The sequence below is a fragment of the Delphinus delphis genome, unplaced genomic scaffold, assembly GCF_949987515.2.
Source record: "Delphinus delphis unplaced genomic scaffold, mDelDel1.2 scaffold_48, whole genome shotgun sequence".
Classification (NCBI taxonomy): Eukaryota; Metazoa; Chordata; class Mammalia; order Artiodactyla; family Delphinidae; genus Delphinus; species Delphinus delphis.
The window spans coordinates 743,667-768,640 of NW_027192669.1; positions in this window are offsets into that span (position 1 = coordinate 743,667).

Below are 24,974 nucleotides of genomic sequence, written 5' to 3' on the forward strand. Positions count from 1 at the left end.
CGGGGGGAAGTGAGACTTCATTGTAGTGCAGATTTCCTTTGCAAGCTTGCTTGGTTGGCCAAAAAGGGCGTATGCGTTTTTTCCTGAATATATTCAGGAAAAAACGCATACGCCCTTTTTGGCCAAGTGCATCATTGTGGACGTTCTGCCTCTTTTCCTATGCTTTCAATGCAATTCCAGTCTACCTCCTGAAATCGGTTTCCTGCAATTCTGCCCCGCTTTCAAGTCCTCTTGGCAGCCTTACTTCAGTCTATTTTTGGACGATAGCTGTCATTTATAACTCTGCAGGTTTGTGAATTACAGTGCCCCTGAGCTCCTTTCTTCAACTCGCTTTCTTTTGAGCTGGCTGCAACACCGCAGGATGGCTTCAGGCCCTAATCTGGTTCCGGTACGGCACGCTGAGCCTTTGGTTATTTCCTCTTCCTGGTGGGAAATGAGAGTTAAATTTGCCCGTCCAGACACCTCCAGCTAGTCTCTCATTGGTTCTCGCTATTCCTGTTCATCTTCCGCAGAAATTGCAAACTGGGCCAAACAGGAGGTTAAAGGCGCTGATTCTCCAAGTGGGGAGAGTGTTAGTAAAGCGTCTGGAATGTTGCACCCGAGTACCAGGGTACGAAAACTGAGACATATTTGAACACGTCTCCCGTTCACATGGTTGATCATACTTGGGTTCCACATGCATGTTTTAGCTGAAGGAAGAATACCATAAACCTGGAGAGTTAAGACCCGTGTAATGGGTACCATGCAATATGACTTCAAAGGGTCTTCATTTGCTCACCGAACCTCTCCAATCCTATCACTGCTGCGTTTATGCCCCTGTACACATGCTTGATTCTCTTTTGGAGACATAGCAATCCATAGGTTTTCCGATACTTACTAGTCAGGTACATTCTTAGGCTTTTAATATGCGGTGTTGAGTCCATTTCGTTGAGCAAGGAGTAGCTCTTGTCTATTCCATATTTGACTTAAGGAACTTTATCTGTGCTCATTTCAATCTCTGGTTTTATGCAGCACCCCAACTCACCTTTACCCTTAAGCAAGCATAAGTTGGTTTTCTAAATTTGAGACCCTGTTCTGTTTTGGAATTCAGTTCCTGTGTAGCCAAGTTTACATTCCGTGTATTAGTGATATCTTATGATGTTTCTTTTTCTGTGTGACTTATTTCAGTTAGAATCATCATACCTGAATCCACTCATTGTGCTGCTAAGGGCCTGATGACACAGATTTCATTGCTGAGTGATATTGCTTTGTAAGTAAATACCACAACTTCTTTATCCATTTTTCACTTTCTGCGATGTTGAACTTGTACTGTAAACGAGGTTCTTGTAAACAGAGCTGTTCCAAACTTTGGGGTGGCTGTGTCTTTTTGATTTTAATTTCCCTAAGCTATAGGACCATAAGTGGAAGTGCCCTAGGTTCTGTTGCTTTGTTTTTTACATGTTTCAGGAAACACCATACACTTTTCCCAAGTGGTTGTTGGCAATTTACATCCCGCCCATCAGCATAACAAGGCTCCCAGTTCTCCATGGCCTGTCTTGTCTTTCTGGATTTTACACTTTTTTCAGATGGCCCTTTTGACCGGGGGGAAGTGAGACTTCATTGTAGTGCAGATTTCCTTTGCAAGCTTGCTTGGTTGGCCAAAAAGGGCGTATGCGTTTTTTCCTGAATATATTCAGGAAAAAACGCATACGCACTTTTTGGCCAAGTGCATCATTGTGGACGTTCTGCCTCTTTTCCTATGCTTTCAATGCAATTCCAGTCTACCTCCTGAAATCGGTTTCCTGCAATTCTGCCCCGCTTTCAAGTCCTCTTGGCAGCCTTAGTTCAGTCTATTTTTGGACGATAGCTGTCATTTATAACTCTGCAGGTTTGTGAATTACAGTGCCCCTGAGCTCCTTTCTTCAACTCGCTTTCTTGTGACCTGGCCGCAACACCGCAGGATGGCTTCAGGCCCTAATCTGGTTCTGGCACGGCACGCTGAGCCTTTGGTTAATTCCTCTTCCTGGTGGGAAATGAGAGTTAAATTTGCCCGTCCAGACACCTCCAGCTAGTCTCTCATTGGTTCTCGCTATTCCTGTTCATCTTCCGCAGAAATTGCAAACTGGGCCAAACAGGAGGTTAAAGGGACTGACTCTCCAAGTCGGGAGAGTGTTAGTAAAGCGTCTGGAATGTTGCACCTGAGTACCAGGGGAGGAAAACTGAGACATATTTGAACACGTCTCCTGTTCACATGGTTGATCATACTCTAGGTTCCACATGCATGTTTTAGCTGAAGGAAGAATACCTTAAACCTGGGTAGTTGAAACCCGTGGAATGGGTACCATGCAAGATGACTTCAAAGGGTCTTCATTTGCTCACCGAACCTCTCCAATCCTATCACTGCTGCGATTATGCCCCTGTACACATGCTTGATTCTCTTTTGGAGACATAGCAATCCATAGGTTTTAAGATACTTACTAGTCAGGTACATTCTTAGGCGTTTAATATGCGGTGTTGAGTCCATTTCGTTGAGCAAGGAGTAGCTCTTGTCTATTCCATATTTGGCTTAAGGAACTTTATCTGTGCTCATTTCAATCTCTGGTTTTATGCAGCACCCCAACTCACCTTTACCCTTAAGCAAGCATAAGTTGGTTTTCTAAATTTGAGACCCTGTTCTGTTTTGGAATTCAGTTCCTGTGTAGCCAAGTTTACATTCCGTGTATTACTGATATCTTATGATGTTTCTTTTCTGTGTGACTTATTTCAGTTAGAATCATCATACCTGAATCCACTCATTGTGCTGCTACGGGCCTGATGACACAGATTTCATTGCTGAGTGATACTGCATTGTACGTAAGTACCACAAGTTCTTTATCCATTTTTCACTTTCTGCGATGTTGAACTTGTACTGTAAACGAGGTTCTTGTAAACAGAGCCGTCCCAAACTTTGGGGTGGCTGTGTCTTCTTGATTTTAATTTCCCTAAGCTATAGGACCATAAGTGGCAGTGCCCTAGGCTCTGTTGCTTTGTTTTTTAGATGTTTCAGGAAACACCATACACTTCTCCCGAGTGTCTGTTGGCAATTTACATCCCGCCCATCAGCATAACAAGGCTCCCAGTTCTCCATGGCCTGTCCTGCCTTTCTGGATTTTACACTTTTTTCAGATGGCCCTTTTGACCGGGGGGAAGTGAGACTTCATTGTAGTGCAGATTTCCTTTGCAAGCTTGCTTGGTTGGCCAAAAAGGGCGTATGCGTTTTTTCCTGAATATATTCAGGAAAAAACGCATACGCCCTTTTTGGCCAAGTGCATCATTGTGGACGTTCTGCCTCTTTTCCTATGCTTTCAATGCAATTCCAGTCTACCTCCTGAAATCGGTTTCCTGCAATTCTGCCCCGCTTTCAAGTCCTCTTGGCAGCCTAACTTCAGTCTATTTTTGGACGATAGCTGTCATTTATAACTCTGCAGGTTTGTGAATTACAGTGCCCCTGAGCTCCTTTCTTCAACTCGCTTTCTTTTGAGCTGGCCGCAACACCGCAGGATGGCTTCAGGCCCTAATCTGGTTCCGGTACGGCACGCTGAGCCTTTGGTTATTTCCTCTTCCTGGTGGGAAATGAGAGTTAAATTTGCCCGTCCAGACACCTCCAGCTAGCCTCTCATTGGTTCTTGCTATTCCTGTTCATCTTCCGCAGAAATTGCAAACTGGGACAAACAGGAGGTTAAAGGGACTGACTCTCCAAGTGGGGAGAGTGTTAGTAAAGCGTCTGGAATGTTGCACCCGAGTACCAGGGTACGAAAACTGACATATTTGAACACGTCTCCCGATCACATGGTTGATCATACTCTAGGTTCCACATGCATGTTTTAGCTGAAGGAAGAATACCTTAAACCTGGGTAGTTGAAACCCGTGGAATGGGTACCATGCAATATGACTTCAAAGGGTCTTCAGTTGCTCACCGAACCTCTGCAATCCTATAACTGCTGCGTTTATGCCCCTGTACACACGCTTGATTCTCTTTCGGAGACATAGCAATGCATAGGTTTTAAGATACTTACTAGTCAGGTACATTCTTAGGCGTTTAATATGCGGTGTTGAGTCCATTTCGTTGAGCAAGGAGTAGCTCTTGTCTATTCCATATTTGACTTAAGGAACTTTATCTGTGCTCATTTCAATCTCTGGTTTTATGCAGCACCCCAACTGACCTTTCCCCTTAAGCAAACATAAGTTGGTTTTCAGAATTTGAGTCCCTGTTCTATTCTGTAATTCAGTTCCTGTGTAGCCAAGTTTACATTCCGTGTACTACTGATATCTTATGATGTTTCTTTTTCTGTGTGACTTACTTCAGTTAGAATCATCATACCTGAATCCACTCATTGTGCTGCTACGGGCCTGATGACACAGATTTCATTGCTGAGTGATATTGCTTTGTAAGTAAATACCACAAGTTCTTTATCCATTTTTCACTTTCTGCGATGTTGAACTTGTACTGTAAACGAGGTTCTTGTAAACAGAGTCGTTCCAAACTTTGAGGTGGCTGTGTCTTTTTGATTTTAATTTCCCTAAGCTATAGGACCATAAGTGGAAGTGTCCTCGGTTCTGTTGCTTTGTTTTTTAGATGTTTCAGGAAACACCATACACTTCTCCCGAGTGGTTGTTGGCAATTTACATCCCGCCCTTCAGCATAACAAGGCTCCCAGTTCTCCATGGCCTGTCCTGCCTTTCTGGATTTTACACTTTTTTCAGATGGCCCTTTTGACCGGGGGGAAGTGAGACTTCATTGTAGTGCAGATTTCCTTTGCAAGCTTGCTTGGTTGGCCAAAAAGGGCGTATGCGTTTTTTCCTGAATATATTCAGGAAAAAACGCATACGCCCTTTTTGGCCAAGTGCATCATTGTGGACGTTCTGCCTCTTTTCCTATGCTTTCAATGCAATTCCAGTCTACCTCCTGAAATCGGTTTCCTGCAATTCTGCCCCGCTTTCAAGTCCTCTTGGCAGCCTTACTTCAGTCTATTTTTGGACGATAGCTGTCATTTATAACTCTGCAGGTTTGTGAATTACAGTGCCCCTGAGCTCCTTTCTTCAACTCGCTTTCTTTTGAGCTGGCCGCAACACCGCAGGATGGCTTCAGGCCCTAATCTTGTTCCGGTACGGCATGCTGAGCCTTTGGTTATTTCCTCTTCCTGGTGGGAAATGAGAGTTAAATTTGCCCGTCCAGACACCTCCAGCTAGCCTCTCATTGGTTGTTGCTATTCCTGTTCATCTTCCGCAGAAATTGCAAACTGGGCCAAACAGGAGGTTAAAGGGACTGACTCTCCAAGTCGGGAGAGTGTTAGTAAAGCGTCTGGAATGTTGCACCCGAGTACCAGGGTACGAAAACTGACATATTTGAACACGTCTCCCGATCACATGGTTGATCATACTCTAGGTTCCACATGCATGTTTTAGCTGAAGGAAGAATACCTAAAACCTGGGTAGTTGAAACCCGTGGAATGGGTACCATGCAATATGACTTCAAAGGGTCTTCATTTGCTCACCGAACCTCTGCAATCCTATCACTGCTGCGTTTATGCCCCTGTACACATGCTTGATTCTCTTTCGGAGACATAGCAATCCATAGGTTTTAAGATACTTACTAGTCAGGTACATTCTTAGGCGTTTAATATGCGGTGTTGAGTCCATTTCGTTGAGCAAGGAGTAGCTCTTGTCTATTCCATATTTTACTTAAGGAACTTTATCTGTGCTCATTTCAATCTCTGGTTTTATGCAGCACCCCAACTCACCTTTACCCTTAAGCAAACATAAGTTGGTTTTCTGAATTTGAGTCCCTGTTCTGTTCTGTAATTCAGTTCCTGTGTAGCCATGTTTACATTCCGTGTATTACTGATATCTTATGATGTTTCTTTTTCTGTGTGACTTACTTCAGTTAGAATCATCATACCTGAATCCACTCATTGTGCTGCTAAGGGCCTGATGACACAGATTTCATTGCTGAGTGATATTGCTTTGTAAGTAAATACCACAACTTCTTTATCCATTTTTCACTTTCTGCGATGTTGAACTTGTACTGTAAACGAGGTTCTTGTAAACAGAGCCGTTCCAAACTTTGGGGTGGCTGTGTCTTTTTGATTTTAATTTCCCTAAGCTATAGGACCATAAGTGGAAGTGCCCTAGGTTCTGTTGCTTTGTTTTTTAGATGTTTCAGGAAACACCATACACTTCTCCCGAGTGGTTGTTGGCAATTTACATCCCGCCCATCAGCATAACAAGGCTCCCAGTTCTCCATGGCCTGTCCTGCCTTTCTGGATTTTACACTTTTTTCAGATGGCCCTTTTGACCGGGGGGAAGTGAGACTTCATTGTAGTGCAGATTTCCTTTGCAAGCTTGCTTGGTTGGCCAAAAAGGGCGTATGCGTTTTTTCCTGAATATATTCAGGAAAAAACGCATACGCCCTTTTTGGCCAAGTGCATCATTGTGGACGTTCTGCCTCTTTTCCTATGCTTTCAATGCAATTCCAGTCTACCTCCTGAAATCGGTTTCCTGCAATTCTGCCCCGCTTTCAAGTCCTCTTGGCAGCCTTATTCAGTCTATTTTTGGACGATAGCTGTCATTTATAACTCTGCAGGTTTGTGAATTACAGTGCCCCTGAGCTCCTTTCTTCAACTCGCTTTCTTTTGAGCTGGCCGCAACACCGCAGGATGGCTTCAGGCCCTAATCTGGTTCCGGCACGGCACGCTGAGCCTTTGGTTAATTCTGCTTCCTGGTGGGAAATGAGAGTTAAATTTGCCCGTCCAGACACCTCCAGCTAGCCTCTCATTGGTTCTCGCTATTCCTGTTCATCTTCCGCAGAAATTGCAAACTGGGCCAAACAGGAGGTTAAAGGGACTGACTCTCCAAGTCGGGAGAGTGTTAGTAAAGCGTCTGGAATGTTGCACCCGAGTACCAGGGGAGGAAAACTGAGACATATTTGAACACGTCTCCCGTTCACATGGTTGATCATACACTGGGTTCCACATGCATGTTTTAGCTGAAGGAAGAATACCTTAAACCTGGAGGGTTGAGACCCTTGTAATGGGTACCATGCAATATGACTTCAAAGGGTCTTCATTTGCTCACGAACATCTCCAATCCTATCACTGCTGCGTTTATGCCCCTGTACACATGCTTGATTCTCTTTCGGAGACATAGCAATCCATAGGTTTTAAGATACTTACTAGTCAGGTGCATTCTTAGGCGTTTAATATGGGGTTTTGTGTCCATTTCGTTGAGCAAGGAGTAGCTCTTGTCTATTCCATATTTGGCTTAAGGAACTTTATCTGTGCTCATTTCAATCTCTCGTTTTATGCAGCACCCCAACTCACCTTTCCCCTTAAGCAAGCATAAGTTGGTTTTCTAAATTTGAGACCCTGTTCTGTTTTGGAATGCAGTTCCTGTGTAGCCAAGTTTACATTCCGTGTATTAGTGATATCTTATGATGTTTCTTTTTCTGTGTGACTTATTTCAGTTAGAATCATCATACCTGAATCCACTCCTTATGCTGCTACGGGCCTGATGACATAGATTTCATTGCTGAGTGATACTGCATTGTACGTAAGTACCACAAGTTCTTTATCCATTTTTCACTTTCTGTGATATTGAACTTGTACGGTAAACGAGGTTCTTGTAAACGGAGGCGTCCCAAACTTTGGGGTGGCTGTGTCTTTTTGATTTTAATTTCCCTAAGCTATAGGACCATAAGTGGAAGTGCCCTAGGTTCTGTTGCTTTGTTTTTAGATGTTTCAGGAAACACCATACACTTCTCCCGAGTGTCTGTTGGCAATTTACATCCCGCCCATCAGCATAACAAGGCTCCCAGTTCTCCATGGCCTGTCCTGCCTTTCTGGATTTTACACTTTTTTCAGATGGCCCTTTTGACCGGGGGGAAGTGAGACTTCATTGTAGTGCAGATTTCCTTTGCAAGCTTGCTTGGTTGGCCAAAAAGGGCGTATGCGTTTTTTCCTGAATATATTCAGGAAAAAACGCATACGCCCTTTTTGGCCAAGTGCATCATTGTGGACGTTCTGCCTCTTTTCCTATGCTTTCAATGCAATTCCAGTCTACCTCCTGAAATCGGTTTCCTGCAATTCTGCCCCGCTTTCAAGTCCTCTTGGCAGCCTTACTTCAGTCTATTTTTGGACGATAGCTGTCATTTATAACTCTGCAGGTTTGTGAATTACAGTGCCCCTGAGCTCCTTTCTTCAACTCGCTTTCTTGTGACCTGGCCGCAACACCGCAGGATGGCTTCAGGCCCTAATCTGGTTCCGGCACGGCACGCTGAGCCTTTGGTTAATTCCGCTTCCTGGTGGGAAATGAGAGTTAAATTTGCCCGTCCAGACACCTCCAGCTAGCCTCTCATTGGTTCTCGCTATTCCTGTTCATCTTCCGCAGAAATTGCAAACTGGGCCAAACAGGAGGTTAAAGGGACTGACTCTCCAAGTCGGGAGAGTGTTAGTAAAGCGTCTGGAATGTTGCACCCGAGTACCAGGGTACGAAAACTGAGACATATTTGAACACGTCTCCCAATCACATGGTTGATCATACTCTGGGTTCCACATGCATGTTTTAGCTGAAGGAACAATACCTTACACCTGGGTAGTTGAAACCCGTGGAATGGGTACCATGCAATATGACTTCAAAGGGTCTTCATTTGCTCACGAAACTCTGCAATCCTATCACTGCTGCATTTATGCCCCTGTACACATGCTTGATTCTCTTTCGGAGACATAGCAATCCATAGGTTTTAAGATACTTACTAGTCAGGTACATTCTTAGGCGTTTAATATGCGGTGTTGAGTCCATTTCGTTGAGCAAGGAGTAGCTCTTGTCTATTCCATATTTGGCTTAAGGAACTTTATCTGTGCTCATTTCAATCTCTGGTTTTATGCAGCACCCCAACTCACCTTTCCCCTTAAGCAAGCATAAGTTGGTTTTCTAAATTTGAGACCCTGTTCTCTTCTGTAATTCAGTTCCTGTGTAGCCAAGTTTACATTCCATGTATTACTGATATCTTATGATGTTTCTTTTTCTGTGTGACTTATTTCAGTTAGAATCATCATACCTGAATCCACTCATTGTGATGCTAAGGGCCTGATGACACAGATTTCATTGCTGAGTGATATTGCTTTGTAAGTAAATACCACAACTTCTTTATCCATTTTTCACTTTCTGCGATGTTGAACTTGTACTGTAAACGAGTTTCTTGTAAACAGAGCCGTTCCAAACTTTGGGGTGGCTGTGTCTTTTTGATTTTAATTTCCCTAATCTATAGGACCATAAGTGGAAGTGCCCTAGGTTCTGTTGCTTTGTTTTTTAGATGTTTCAGGAAACACCATACACTTCTCCCGAGTGTCTGTTGGCAATTTACATCCCGCCCATCAGCATAACAAGGCTCCCAGTTCTCCATGGCCTGTCCTGCCTTTCTGGATTTTACACTTTTTTCAGATGGCCCTTTTGACCGGGGGGAAGTGAGACTTCATTGTAGTGCAGATTTCCTTTGCAAGCTTGCTTGGTTGGCCAAAAAGGGCGTATGCGTTTTTTCCTGAATATATTCAGGAAAAAACGCATACGCCCTTTTTGGCCAAGTGCATCATTGTGGACGTTCTGCCTCTTTTCCTATGCTTTCAATGCAATTCCAGTCTACCTCCTGAAATCGGTTTCCTGCAATTCTGCCCCGCTTTCAAGTCCTCTTGGCAGCCTAACTTCAGTCTATTTTTGGACGATAGCTGTCATTTATAACTCTGCAGGTTTGTGAATTACAGTGCTCCTGAGCTCCTTTCTTCAACTCGCTTTCTTTTGAGCTGGCCGCAACACCGCAGGATGGCTTCAGGCCCTAATCTGGTTCCGGTACGACACGCTGAGCCTTTGGTTATTTCCTCTTCCTGGTGGGAAATGAGAGTTAAATTTGCCCGTCCAGACACCTCCAGCTAGCCTCTCATTGGTTCTCGCTATTCCTGTTCATCTTCCGCAGAAATTGCAAACTGGGCCAAACAGGAGGTTAAAGGCGCTGACTCTCCAAGTGGGGAGAGTGTTAGTAAAGCGTCTGGAATGTTGCACCCGAGTACCAGGGTACGAAAACTGGGACATATTTGAACACGTCTCCCGATCACATGGTTGATCATACTCTGGGTTCCACATGCATGTTTTAGCTGAAGGAAGAATACCTAAAACCTGGAGAGTTGAGACCCGTGGAATGGGTACCATGCAATATGACTTCAAAGGGTCTTCATTTGCTCACCGAACATCTCCAATCCTATCACTGCTGCGTTTATGCCCCTGTACACATGCTTGATTCTCTTTCGGAGACATAGCAATCCATAGGTTTTAAGATACTTACTAGTCAGGTACATTCTTAGGCGTTTAATATGCGGTGTTGAGTCCATTTCGTTGAGCAAGGAGTAGCTCTTGTCTATTCCATATTTGGCTTAAGGAACTTTATCTGTGCTCATTTCAATCTCTGGTTTTATGCAGCACCCCAACTCACCTTTCCCCTTAAGCAAGCATAAGTTGGTTTTCTAAATTTGAGAACCTGTTCTGTTCTGTCATTCAGTTCCTGTGTAGCCAAGTTTACAATCCGTGTATTAGTGATATCTTATGATGTTTCTTTTTCTGTGTGACTTATTTCAGTTAGAATCATCATACCTGAATCCACTCATTGTGCTGCTAAGGGCCTGATGACACAGATTTCATTGCTGAGTGATATTGCTTTGTAAGTAAATACCACAACTTCTTTATCCATTTTTCACTTTCTGCGATGTTGAACTTGTACTGTAAACGAGGTTCTTGTAAACAGAGCCGTTCCAAACTTTGGGGTGGCTGTGTCTTTTTGATTTTAATTTCCCTAAGCTATAGGACCATAAGTGGAAGTGCCCTAGGTTCTGTTGCTTTGTTTTTTAGATGTTTCAGGAAACACCATACACTTCTCCCGAGTGTCTGTTGGCAATTTACATCCCGCCCATCAGCATAACAAGGCTCCCAGTTCTCCATGGCCTGTCCTGCCTTTCTGGATTTTACACTTTTTTCAGATGGCCCTTTTGACCGGGGGGAAGTGAGACTTCATTGTAGTGCAGATTTCCTTTGCAAGCTTGCTTGGTTGGCCAAAAAGGGCGTATGCGTTTTTTCCTGAATATATTCAGGAAAAAACGCATACGCCCTTTTTGGCCAAGTGCATCATTGTGGACGTTCTGCCTCTTTTCCTATGCTTTCAATGCAATTCCAGTCTACCTCCTGAAATCGGTTTCCTGCAATTCTGCCCCGCTTTCAAGTCCTCTTGGCAGCCTAACTTCAGTCTATTTTTGGACGATAGCTGTCATTTATAACTCTGCAGGTTTGTGAATTACAGTGCCCCTGAGCTCCTTTCTTCAACTCGCTTTCTTTTGAGCTGGCCGCAACACCGCAGGATGGCTTCAGGCCCTAATCTGGTTCCGGTACGACACGCTGAGCCTTTGGTTATTTCCTCTTCCTGGTGGGAAATGAGAGTTAAATTTGCCCGTCCAGACACCTCCAGCTAGCCTCTCATTGGTTCTCGCTATTCCTGTTCATCTTCCGCAGAAATTGCAAACTGGGCCAAACAGGAGGTTAAAGGCGCTGACTCTCCAAGTGGGGAGAGTGTTAGTAAAGCGTCTGGAATGTTGCACCCGAGTACCAGGGTACGAAAACTGGGACATATTTGAACACGTCTCCCGATCACATGGTTGATCATACTCTGGGTTCCACATGCATGTTTTAGCTGAAGGAAGAATACCTAAAACCTGGAGAGTTGAGACCCGTGGAATGGGTACCATGCAATATGACTTCAAAGGGTCTTCATTTGCTCACCGAACCTCTCCAATCCTATCACTGCTGCGTTTATGCCCCTGTACACATGCTTGATTCTCTTTCGGAGACATAGCAATCCATAGGTTTTAAGATACTTACTAGTCAGGTACATTCTTAGGCGTTTAATATGCGGTGTTGAGTCCATTTCGTTGAGCAAGGAGTAGCTCTTGTCTATTCCATATTTGGCTTAAGGAACTTTATCTGTGCTCATTTCAATCTCTGGTTTTATGCAGCACCCCAACTCACCTTTACCCTTAAGCAAGCATAAGTTGGTTTTCTAAATTTGAGACCCTGTTCTGTTCTGTCATTCAGTTCCTGTGTAGCCAAGTTTACAATCCGTGTATTAGTGATATCTTATGATGTTTCTTTTTCTGTGTGACTTATTTCAGTTAGAATCATCATACCTGAATCCACTCATTGTGCTGCTAAGGGCCTGATGACACAGATTTCATTGCTGAGTGATATTGCTTTGTAAGTAAATACCACAACTTCTTTATCCATTTTTCACTTTCTGCGATGTTGAACTTGTACTGTAAACGAGGTTCTTGTAAACAGAGCTGTTCCAAACTTTGGGGTGGCTGTGTCTTTTTGATTTTAATTTCCCTAAGCTATAGGACCATAAGTGGAAGTGCCCTAGGTTCTGTTGCTTTGTTTTTTACATGTTTCAGGAAACACCATACACTTTTCCCAAGTGGTTGTTGGCAATTTACATCACGCCCATCAGCATAACAAGGCTCCCAGTTCTCCATGGCCTGTCCTGCCTTTCTGGATTTTACACTTTTTTCAGATGGCCCTTTTGACCGGGGGGAAGTGAGACTTCATTGTAGTGCAGATTTCCTTTGCAAGCTTGCTTGGTTGGCCAAAAAGGGCGTATGCGTTTTTTCCTGAATATATTCAGGAAAAAACGCATACGCCCTTTTTGGCCAAGTGCATCATTGTGGACGTTCTGCCTCTTTTCCTATGCTTTCAATGCAATTCCAGTCTACCTCCTGAAATCGGTTTCCTGCAATTCTGCCCCGCTTTCAAGTCCTCTTGGCAGCCTTAGTTCAGTCTATTTTTGGACGATAGCTGTCATTTATAACTCTGCAGGTTTGTGAATTACAGTGCCCCTGAGCTCCTTTCTTCAACTCGCTTTCTTGTGACCTGGCCGCAACACCGCAGGATGGCTTCAGGCCCTAATCTGGTTCCGGCCCGGCACGCTGAGCCTTTGGTTAATTCCTCTTCCTGGTGGGAAATGAGAGTTAAATTTGCCCGTCCAGACACCTCCAGCTAGTCTCTCATTGCTTCTCGCTATTCCTGTTCATCTTCCGCAGAAATTGCAAACTGGGCCAAACAGGAGGTTAAAGGGACTGACTCTCCAAGTCGGGAGAGTGTTAGTAAAGCGTCTGGAATGTTGCACCTGAGTACCAGGGGAGGAAAACTGAGACATATTTGAACACGTCTCCCGATCACATGGTTGATCATACTCTAGGTTCCACATGCATGTTTTAGCTGAAGGAAGAATACCTTAAACCTGGGTAGTTGAAACCCGTGGAATGGGTACCATGCAAGATGACTTCAAAGGGTCTTCATTTGCTCACCGAACCTCTCCAATCCTATCACTGCTGCGTTTATGCCCCTGTACACATGCTTGATTCTCTTTTGGAGACATAGCAATCCATAGGTTTTAAGATACTTACTAGTCAGGTACATTCTTAGGCGTTTAATATGCGGTGTTGAGTCCATTTCGTTGAGCAAGGAGTAGCTCTTGTCTATTCCATATTTGGCTTAAGGAACTTTATCTGTGCTCATTTCAATCTCTGGTTTTATGCAGCACCCCAACTCACCTTTACCCTTAAGCAAGCATAAGTTGGTTTTCTAAATTTGAGACCCTGTTCTGTTTTGGAATTCAGTTCCTGTGTAGCCAAGTTTACATTCCGTGTATTACTGATATCTTATGATGTTTCTTTTCTGTGTGACTTATTTCAGTTAGAATCATCATACCTGAATCCACTCATTGTGCTGCTACGGGCCTGATGACACAGATTTCATTGCTGAGTGATACTGCATTGTACGTAAGTACCACAAGTTCTTTATCCATTTTTCACTTTCTGCGATGTTGAACTTGTACTGTAAATGAGGTTCTTGTAAACAGAGCCGTCCCAAACTTTGGGGTGGCTGTGTCTTTTTGATTTTAATTTCCCTAAGCTATAGGACCATAAGTGGCAGTGCCCTAGGCTCTGTTGCTTTGTTTTTTAGATGTTTCAGGAAACACCATACACTTCTCCCGAGTGTCTGTTGGCAATTTACATCCCGTCCATCAGCATAACAAGGCTCCCAGTTCTCCATGGCCTGTCCTGCCTTTCTGGATTTTACACTTTTTTCAGATGGCCCTTTTGACCGGGGGGAAGTGAGACTTCATTGTAGTGCAGATTTCCTTTGCAAGCTTGCTTGGTTGGCCAAAAAGGGCGTATGCGTTTTTTCCTGAATATATTCAGGAAAAAACGCATACGCCCTTTTTGGCCAAGTGCATCATTGTGGACGTTCTGCCTCTTTTCCTATGCTTTCAATGCAATTCCAGTCTACCTCCTGAAATCGGTTTCCTGCAATTCTGCCCCGCTTTCAAGTCCTCTTGGCAGCCTAACTTCAGTCTATTTTTGGACGATAGCTGTCATTTATAACTCTGCAGGTTTGTGAATTACAGTGCCCCTGAGCTCCTTTCTTCAACTCGCTTTCTTTTGAGCTGGCCGCAACACCGCAGGATGGCTTCAGGCCCTAATCTGGTTCCGGTACGGCACGCTGAGCCTTTGGTTATTTCCTCTTCCTGGTGGGAAATGAGAGTTAAATTTGCCCGTCCAGACACCTCCAGCTAGCCTCTCATTGGTTCTTGCTATTCCTGTTCATCTTCCGCAGAAATTGCAAACTGGGACAAACAGGAGGTTAAAGGGACTGACTCTCCAAGTGGGGAGAGTGTTAGTAAAGCGTCTGGAATGTTGCACCCGAGTACCAGGGTACGAAAACTGACATATTTGAACACGTCTCCCGATCACATGGTTGATCATACTCTAGGTTCCACATGCATGTTTTAGCTGAAGGAAGAATACCTTAAACCTGGGTAGTTGAAACCCGTGGAATGGGTACCATGCAATATGACTTCAAAGGGTCTTCAGTTGCTCACCGAACCTCTGCAATCCTATAACTGCTGCGTTTATGCCCCTGTACACACGCTTGATTCTCTTTCGGAGACATAGCAATGCATAGGTTTTAAGATACTTACTAGTCAGGTACATTCTTAGGCGTTTAATATGCGGTGTTGAGTCCATTTCGTTGAGCAAGGAGTAGCTCTTGTCTATTCCATATTTGACTTAAGGAACTTTATCTGTGCTCATTTCAATCTCTGGTTTTATGCAGCACCCCAACTCACCTTTACCCTTAAGCAAACATAAGTTGGTTTTCAGAATTTGAGTCCCTGTTCTATTCTGTAATTCAGTTCCTGTGTAGCCAAGTTTACATTCCGTGTACTACTGATATCTTATGATGTTTCTTTTTCTGTGTGACTTACTTCAGTTAGAATCATCATACCTGAATCCACTCATTGTGCTGCTACGGGCCTGATGACACAGATATCATTGCTGAGTGATATTGCTTTGTAAGTAAATACCACAACTTCTTTATCCATTTTTCACTTTCTGCGATGTTGAACTTGTACTGTAAACGAGGTTCTTGTAAACAGAGTCGTTCCAAACTTTGGGGTGGCTGTGTCTTTTTGATTTTAATTTCCCTAAGCTATAGGACCATAAGTGGAAGTGTCCTCGGTTCTGTTGCTTTGTTTTTTAGATGTTTCAGGAAACACCATACACTTCTCCCGAGTGGTTGTTGGCAATTTACATCCCGCCCTTCAGCATAACAAGGCTCCCAGTTCTCCATGGCCTGTCCTGCCTTTCTGGATTTTACACTTTTTTCAGATGGCCCTTTTGACCGGGGGGAAGTGAGACTTCATTGTAGTGCAGATTTCCTTTGCAAGCTTGCTTGGTTGGCCAAAAAGGGCGTATGCGTTTTTTCCTGAATATATTCAGGAAAAAACGCATACGCCCTTTTTGGCCAAGTGCATCATTGTGGACGTTCTGCCTCTTTTCCTATGCTTTCAATGCAATTCCAGTCTACCTCCTGAAATCGGTTTCCTGCAATTCTGCCCCGCTTTCAAGTCCTCTTGGCAGCCTTACTTCAGTCTATTTTTGGACGATAGCTGTCATTTATAACTCTGCAGGTTTGTGAATTACAGTGCCCCTGAGCTCCTTTCTTCAACTCGCTTTCTTTTGAGCTGGCCGCAACACCGCAGGATGGCTTCAGGCCCTAATCTGGTTCCGGTACGGCATGCTGAGCCTTTGGTTATTTCCTCTTCCTGGTGGGAAATGAGAGTTAAATTTGCCCGTCCAGACACCTCCAGCTAGCCTCTCATTGGTTGTTGCTATTCCTGTTCATCTTCCGCAGAAATTGCAAACTGGGCCAAACAGGAGGTTAAAGGGACTGACTCTCCAAGTCGGGAGAGTGTTAGTAAAGCGTCTGGAATGTTGCACCCGAGTACCAGGGTACGAAAACTGACATATTTGAACACGTCTCCCGATCACATGGTTGATCATACTCTAGGTTCCACATGCATGTTTTAGCTGAAGGAAGAATACCTAAAACCTGGGTAGTTGAAACCCGTGGAATGGGTACCATGCAATATGACTTCAAAGGGTCTTCATTTGCTCACCGAACCTCTGCAATCCTATCACTGCTGCGTTTATGCCCCTGTACACATGCTTGATTCTCTTTCGGAGACATAGCAATCCATAGGTTTTAAGATACTTACTAGTCAGGTACATTCTTAGGCGTTTAATATGCGGTGTTGAGTCCATTTCGTTGAGCAAGGAGTAGCTCTTGTCTATTCCATATTTTACTTAAGGAACTTTATCTGTGCTCATTTCAATCTCTGGTTTTATGCAGCACCCCAACTCACCTTTACCCTTAAGCAAACATAAGTTGGTTTTCTGAATTTGAGTCCCTGTTCTGTTCTGTAATTCAGTTCCTGTGTAGCCATGTTTACATTCCGTGTATTACTGATATCTTATGATGTTTCTTTTTCTGTGTGACTTACTTCAGTTAGAATCATCATACCTGAATCCACTCATTGTGCTGCTAAGGGCCTGATGACACAGATTTCATTGCTGAGTGATATTGCTTTGTAAGTAAATACCACAACTTCTTTATCCATTTTTCACTTTCTGCGATGTTGAACTTGTACTGTAAACGAGGTTCTTGTAAACAGAGCCGTTCCAAACTTTGGGGTGGCTGTGTCTTTTTGATTTTAATTTCCCTAAGCTATAGGACCATAAGTGGAAGTGCCCTAGGTTCTGTTGCTTTGTTTTTTAGATGTTTCAGGAAACACCATACACTTCTCCCGAGTGGTTGTTGGCAATTTACATCCCGCCCATCAGCATAACAAGGCTCCCAGTTCTCCATGGCCTGTCCTGCCTTTCTGGATTTTACACTTTTTTCAGATGGCCCTTTTGACCGGGGGGAAGTGAGACTTCATTGTAGTGCAGATTTCCTTTGCAAGCTTGCTTGGTTGGCCAAAAAGGGCGTATGCGTTTTTTCCTGAATATATTCAGGAAAAAACGCATACGCCCTTTTTGGCCAAGTGCATCATTGTGGACGTTCTGCCTCTTTTCCTATGCTTTCAATGCAATTCCAGTCTACCTCCTGAAATCGGTTTCCTGCAATTCTGCCCCGCTTTCAAGTCCTCTTGGCAGCCTTATTCAGTCTATTTTTGGACGATAGCTGTCATTTATAACTCTGCAGGTTTGTGAATTACAGTGCCCCTGAGCTCCTTTCTTCAACTCGCTTTCTTTTGAGCTGGCCGCAACACCGCAGGATGGCTTCAGGCCCTAATCTGGTTCCGGCACGGCACGCTGAGCCTTTGGTTAATTCCGCTTCCTGGTGGGAAATGAGAGTTAAATTTGCCCGTCCAGACACCTCCAGCTAGCCTCTCATTGGTTCTCGCTATTCCTGTTCATCTTCCGCAGAAATTGCAAACTGGGCCAAACAGGAGGTTAAAGGGACTGACTCTCCAAGTCGGGAGAGTGTTAGTAAAGCGTCTGGAATGTTGCACCCGAGTACCAGGGGAGGAAAACTGAGACATATTTGAACACGTCTCCCGTTCACATGGTTGATCATACGCTGGGTTCCACATGCATGTTTTAGCTGAAGGAAGAATACCTTAAACCTGGAGGGTTGAGACCCTTGTAATGGGTACCATGCAATATGACTTCAAAGGGTCTTCATTTGCTCACGAACATCTCCAATCCTATCACTGCTGCGTTTATGCCCCTGTACACATGCTTGATTCTCTTTCGGAGACATAGCAATCCATAGGTTTTAAGATACTTACTAGTCAGGTGCATTCTTAGGCGTTTAATATGGGGTTTTCTGTCCATTTCGTTGAGAAAGGAGTAGCTCTTGTCTATTCCATATTTGGCTTAAGGAACTTTATCTGTGCTCATTTCAATCTCTCGTTTTATGCAGCACCCCAACTCACCTTTCCCCTTAAGCAAGCATAAGTTGGTTTTCTAAATTTGAGACCCTGTTCTGTTTTGGAATGCAGTTCCTGTGTAGCCAAGTTTACATTCCGTGTATTAGTGATATCTTATGATGTTTCTTTTTCTGTGTGACTTATTTCAGTTAGAATCATCATACCTGAATCCACTCCTTATGCTGCTACGGGCCTGATGACATAGATTTCATTGCTGAGTGATACTGCATTGTACGTAAGTACCACAAGTTCTTTATCCATTTTTCACTTTCTGTGATATTGAACTTGTACGGTAAACGAGGTTCTTGTAAACGGAGGCGTCCCAAACTTTGGGGTGGCTGTGTCTTTTTGATTTTAATTTCCCTAAGCTATAGGACCATAAGTGGAAGTGCCCTAGGTTCTGTTGCTTTGTTTTTAGATGTTTCAGGAAACACCATACACTTCTCCCGAGTGTCTGTTGGCAATTTACATCCCGCCCATCAGCATAACAAGGCTCCCAGTTCTCCATGGCCTGTCCTGCCTTTCTGGATTTTACACTTTTTTCAGATGGCCCTTTTGACCGGGGGGAAGTGAGACTTCATTGTAGTGCAGATTTCCTTTGCAAGCTTGCTTGGTTGGCCAAAAAGGGCGTATGCGTTTTTTCCTGAATATATTCAGGAAAAAACGCATACGCCCTTTTTGGCCAAGTGCATCATTGTGGACGTTCTGCCTCTTTTCCTATGCTTTCAATGCAATTCCAGTCTACCTCCTGAAATCGGTTTCCTGCAATTCTGCCCCGCTTTCAAGTCCTCTTGGCAGCCTTACTTCAGTCTATTTTTGGACGATAGCTGTCATTTATAACTCTGCAGGTTTGTGAATTACAGTGCCCCTGAGCTCCTTTCTTCAACTCGCTTTCTTGTGACCTGGCCGCAACACCGCAGGATGGCTTCAGGCCCTAATCTGGTTCCGGCACGGCACGCTGAGCCTTTGGTTAATTCCGCTTCCTGGTGGGAAATGAGAGTTAAATTTGCCCGTCCAGACACCTCCAGCTAGCCTCTCATTGGTTCTCGCTATTCCTGTTCATCTTCCGCAGAAATTGCAAACTGGGCCAAACAGGAGGTTAAAGGCGCTGACTCTCCAAGTGGTGAGAGTGTTAGTAAAGCGTCTGGAATGTTGCACCCGAGTACCAGGGGAGGAAAACTGAGACATATTTGAACACGTCTCCCGATCACATGGTTGATCATACTCTGGGTTCCACATGCATGTTTTAGCTGAAGGAAGAATACCTAAAACCTGGGTAGTTGAAACCCGTGGAATGGGTACCATGCAATATGACTTCAAAGGGTCTTCATTTGCTCACCGAACCTCTCCAATCCTATCACTGCTGCGTTTATGCCCCTGTACACACGCTTGATTCTCTTTTGGAGACATAGCAATCCATAGGTTTTAAGATACTTACTAGTCAGGTACATTCTTAGGCGTTTAATATGCGGTGTTGAGTCCATTTCGTTGAGCAAGGAGTAGCTCTTGTCTATTCCATATTTGGCTTAAGGAACTTTATCTGTGCTCATTTCAATCTCTGGTTTTATGCAGGACCCCAACTCACCTTTACCCTTAAGCAAGCATAAGTTGGTTTTCTAAATTTGAGACCCTGTTCTGTTCTGTAATTCAGTTCCTGTGTAGCCAAGTTTACAATCCGTGTATTAGTGATATCTTATGATGTTTCTTTTTCTGTGTGACTTATTTCAGTTAGAATCATCATACCTGAATCCACTCATTGTGATGCTAAGGGCCTGATGACACAGATTTCATTGCTTGGTGATATTGCTTTGTAAGTAAATACCACAACTTCTTTATCCATTTTTCACTTTCTGCGATGTTGAACTTGTACTGTAAACGAGGTTCTTGTAAACAGAGCCGTTCCAAACTTTGGGGTGGCTGTGTCTTTTTGATTTTAATTTCCCTAAGCTATAGGACCATAAGTGGAAGTGCCCTAGGTTCTGTTGCTTTGTTTTTTAGATGTTTCAGGAAACACCATACACTTCTCCCGAGTGGTTGTTGGCAATTTACATCCCGCCCATCAGCATAACAAGGCTCCCAGTTCTCCATGGCCTGTCCTGCCTTTCTGGATTTTACACTTTTTTCAGATGGCCCTTTTGACCGGGGGGAAGTGAGACTTCATTGTAGTGCAGATTTCCTTTGCAAGCTTGCTTGGTTGGCCAAAAAGGGCGTATGCGTTTTTTCCTGAATATATTCAGGAAAAAACGCATACGCCCTTTTTGGCCAAGTGCATCATTGTGGACGTTCTGCCTCTTTTCCTATGCTTTCAATGCAATTCCAGTCTACCTCCTGAAATCGGTTTCCTGCAATTCTGCCCCGCTTTCAAGTCCTCTTGGCAGCCTTACTTCAGTCTATTTTTGGATGATAGCTGTCATTTATAACTCTGCAGGTTTGTGAAATACAGTGCCCCTGAGCTCCTTTCTTCAACTCGCTTTCTTGTGACCTGGCCGCAACACCGCAGGATGGCTTCAGGCCCTAATCTGGTTCCGGCACGGCACGCTGAGCCTTTGGTTATTTCCTCTTCCTGGTGGGAAATGAGAGTTAAATTTGCCCGTCCAGACACCTCCAGCTAGTCTCTCATTGGTTCTCGCTATTCCTGTTCATCTTCCGCAGAAATTGCAAACTGGGCCAAACAGGAGGTTAAAGGGACTGACTCTCCAAGTCGGGAGAGTGTTAGTAAAGCGTCTGGAATGTTGCACCCGAGTACCAGGGGAGGAAAACTGAGACATATTTGAACACTTCTCCCGATCACATGGTTGATCATACTCTAGGTTCCACATGCATGTTTTAGCTGAAGGAAGAATACCTTAAAACTGGGTAGTTGAAACCCGTGGAATGGGTACCATGCAATATGACTTCAAAGGGTCTTCATTTGCTCACCGAACCTCTCCAATCCTATCACTGCTGCGTTTATGCCCCTGTACACATGCTTGATTCTCTTTCGGAGACATAGCAATCCATAGGTTTTAAGATACTTACTAGTCAGGTACATTCTTAGGCGTTTAATATGCGGTGTTGAGTCCATTTCGTTGAGCAAGGAGTAGCTCTTGTCTATTCCATATTTGGCTTAAGGAACTTTATCTGTGCTCATTTCAATCTCTGGTTTTATGCAGCACCCCAACTCACCTTTCCCCTTAAGCAAGCATAAGTTGGTTTTCGAAATTTGAGACCCTGTTCTGTTCTGTAATTCAGTTCCTGTGTAGCCAAGTTTACATTCCGTGTATTACTGATATCTTATGATGTTTCTTTTTCTGTGTGACTTATTTCAGTTAGAATCATCATACCTGAATCCACTCATTGTGCTGCTAAGGGCCTGATGACACAGATTTCATTGCTGAGTGATATTGCTTTGTAAGTAAATACCACAACTTCTTTATCCATTTTTCACTTTCTGCGATGTTGAACTTGTACTGTAAACGAGGTTCTTGTAAACAGAGCCGTTCCAAACTTTGGGGTGGCTGTGTCTTTTTGATTTTAATTTCCCTAAGCTATAGGACCATAAGTGGCAGTGCCCTAGGCTCTGTTGCTTTGTTTTTTAGATGTTTCAGGAAACACCATACACTTCTCCCGAGTGTCTGTTGGCAATTTACATCCCGCCCATCAGCATAACAAGGCTCCCAGTTCTCCATGGCCTGTCCTGCCTTTCTGGATTTTACACTTTTTTCAGATGGCCCTTTTGACCGGGGGGAAGTGAGACTTCATTGTAGTGCAGATTTCCTTTGCAAGCTTGCTTGGTTGGCCAAAAGGGCGTATGCGTTTTTTCCTGAATATATTCAGGAAAAAACGCATACACCCTTTTTGGCCAAGTGCATCATTGTGTACGTTCTGCCTCTTTTCCTATGCTTTCAATGCAATTCCAGTCTACCTCCTGAAATCGGTTTCCTGCAATTCTGCCCCGCTTTCAAGTCCTCTTGGCAGCCTTACTTCAGTCTATTTTTGGACGATAGCTGTCATTTATAACTCTGCAGGTTTGTGAATTACAGTGCCCCTGAGCTCCTTTCTTCAACTCGCTTTCTTGTGACCTGGCCGCAACACCGCAGGATGGCTTCAGGCCCTAATCTGGTTCCGGCACGGCACGCTGAGCCTTTGGTTATTTCCTCTTCCTGGTGGGAAATGAGAGTTAAATTTGCCCGTCCAGACACCTCCAGCTAGTCTCTCATTGGTTCTCGCTATTCCTGTTCATCTTCCGCAGAAATTGCAAACTGGGCCAAACAGGAGGTTAAAGGGACTGACTCTCCAAGTGGGGAGAGTGTTAGTAAAGCGTCTGGAATGTTGCACCCGAGTACCAGGGGAGGAAAACTGAGACATATTTGAACACGTCTCCCGTTCACATGGTTGATCATACTCTGGGTTCCACATGCATGTTTTAGCTGAAGGAAGAATACCTAAAACCTGGGTAGTTGAAACCCGTGGAATGGGTACCATGCAATATGACTTCAAAGGGTCTTCATTTGCTCACCGAACCTCTCCAATCCTATCACTGCTGCGTTTATGCCCCTGTACACATGCTTGATTCTCTTTCAGAGACATAGCAATCCATAGGTTTTAAGATACTTACTAGTCAGGTACATTCTTAGGCGTTTAATATGCGGTGTTGAGTCCATTTCGTTGAGCAAGGAGTAGCTCTTGTCTATTCCATATTTGGCTTAAGGAACTTTATCTGTGCTCATTTCAATCTCTGGTTTTATGCAGCACCCCAACTCACCTTTCCCCTTAAGCAAGCATAAGTTGGTTTTCGAAATTTGAGACCCTGTTCTGTTCTGTAATTCAGTTCCTGTGTAGCCAAGTTTACATTCCGTGTATTACTGATATCTTATGATGTTTCTATTTCTGTGTGACTTATTTCATTTAGAATCATCATACCTGAATCCACTCATTGTGCTGCTAAGGGCCTTATGACACAGATTTCATTGCTGAGTGATATTGCTTTGTAAGTAAATACCAGAACTTCTTTATCCATTTTTCACTTTCTGCGATGTTGAACTTCTACTGTAAACGAGGTTCTTGTAAACAGAGGCGTCCCAAACTTTGGGGTGGCTGTGTCTTTTTGATTTTAATTTCCCTAAGCTATAGGACCATAAGTGGAAGTGCCCTAGGCTCTGTTGCTTTGTTTTATATATGTTTCAGGAAACACCATACACTTCTCCCGAGTGTCTGTTGGCAATTTACATCCCACCCATCACCATAACAAGGCTCCCAGTTCTCCTTGGCCTGTCCTGCCTTTCTGGATTTTACACTTTTTTCAGATGGCCCTTTTGACCGGGGGGGGGGAAGTGAGACTTCATTGTAGTGCAGATTTCCTTTGCAAGCTTGCTTGGTTGGCCAAAAAGCGCGTATGCGTTTTTTCCTGAATATATTCAGGAAAAAACGCATACGCCCTTTTTGGCCAAGTGCATCATTGTGGACGTTCTGCCTCTTTTCCTATGCTTTCAATGCAATTCCAGTCTACCTCCTGAAATCGGTTTCCTGCAATTCTGCCCCGCTTTCAAGTCCTCTTGGCAGCCTTACTTCAGTCTATTTTTGGACGATAGCTGTCATTTATAACTCTGCAGGTTTGTGAATTACAGTGCCCCTGAGCTCCTTTCTTCAACTCGCTTTCTTTTGAGCTGGCCGCAACACTGCAGGATGGCTTCAGGCCCTAATCTGGTTCTGGCACGGCACGCTGAGGCTTTGGTTATTTCCTCTTCCTGGTGGGAAATGAGAGTTAAATTTGCCTGTCCAGACACCTCCAGCTAGCCTCTCATTGGTTCTCGCTATTCCTGTTCATCTTCCGCAGAAATTGCAAACTGGGCCAAACAGGAGGTTAAAGGCGCTGACTCTCCAAGTGGGGAGAGTGTTAGTAAAGCATCTGGAATGTTGCACCCGAGTACCAGGGGAGGAAAACTGAGACATATTTGAACACGTCTCTCGTTCACATGGTTGATCATACTCTGGGTTCCACATGCATGTTTTAGCTGAAGGAAGAATACCTTAAACCTGGAGAGTTGAGACCCGTGTAATGGGTACCATGCAATATGACTTCAAAGGGTCTTCATTTGCTCACCGAACCTCTCCAATCCTATCACTGCTGCGTTTATGCCCCTGTACACACGCTTGATTCTCTTTTGGAGACATAGCAATCCATAGGTTTTAAGATACTTACTAGTCAGGTACATTCTTAGGCGTTTAATATGCGGTGTTGAGTCCATTACGTTGAGCAAGGAGTAGCTCTTGTCTATTTCATATTTGGCTTAAGGAACTTTATCTGTGCTCATTTCAATCTCTGGTTTTATGCAGCACCCCAACTCACCTTTCCCCTTAAGCAAGCATAAGTTGGTTTTCTAAATTTGAGACCCTGTTCTGTTTTGGAATGCAGTTCCTGTGTAGCCAAGTTTACATTCCGTGTATTAGTGATATCTTATGATGTTTCTTTTTCTGTGTGACTTATTTCAGTTAGAATCATCGTACCTGAATCCACTCATTATGCTGCTACGGGCCTGATGACATAGATTTCATTGCTGAGTGATACTGCATTGTACGTAAGTACCACAAGTTCTTTATCCATTTTTCACTT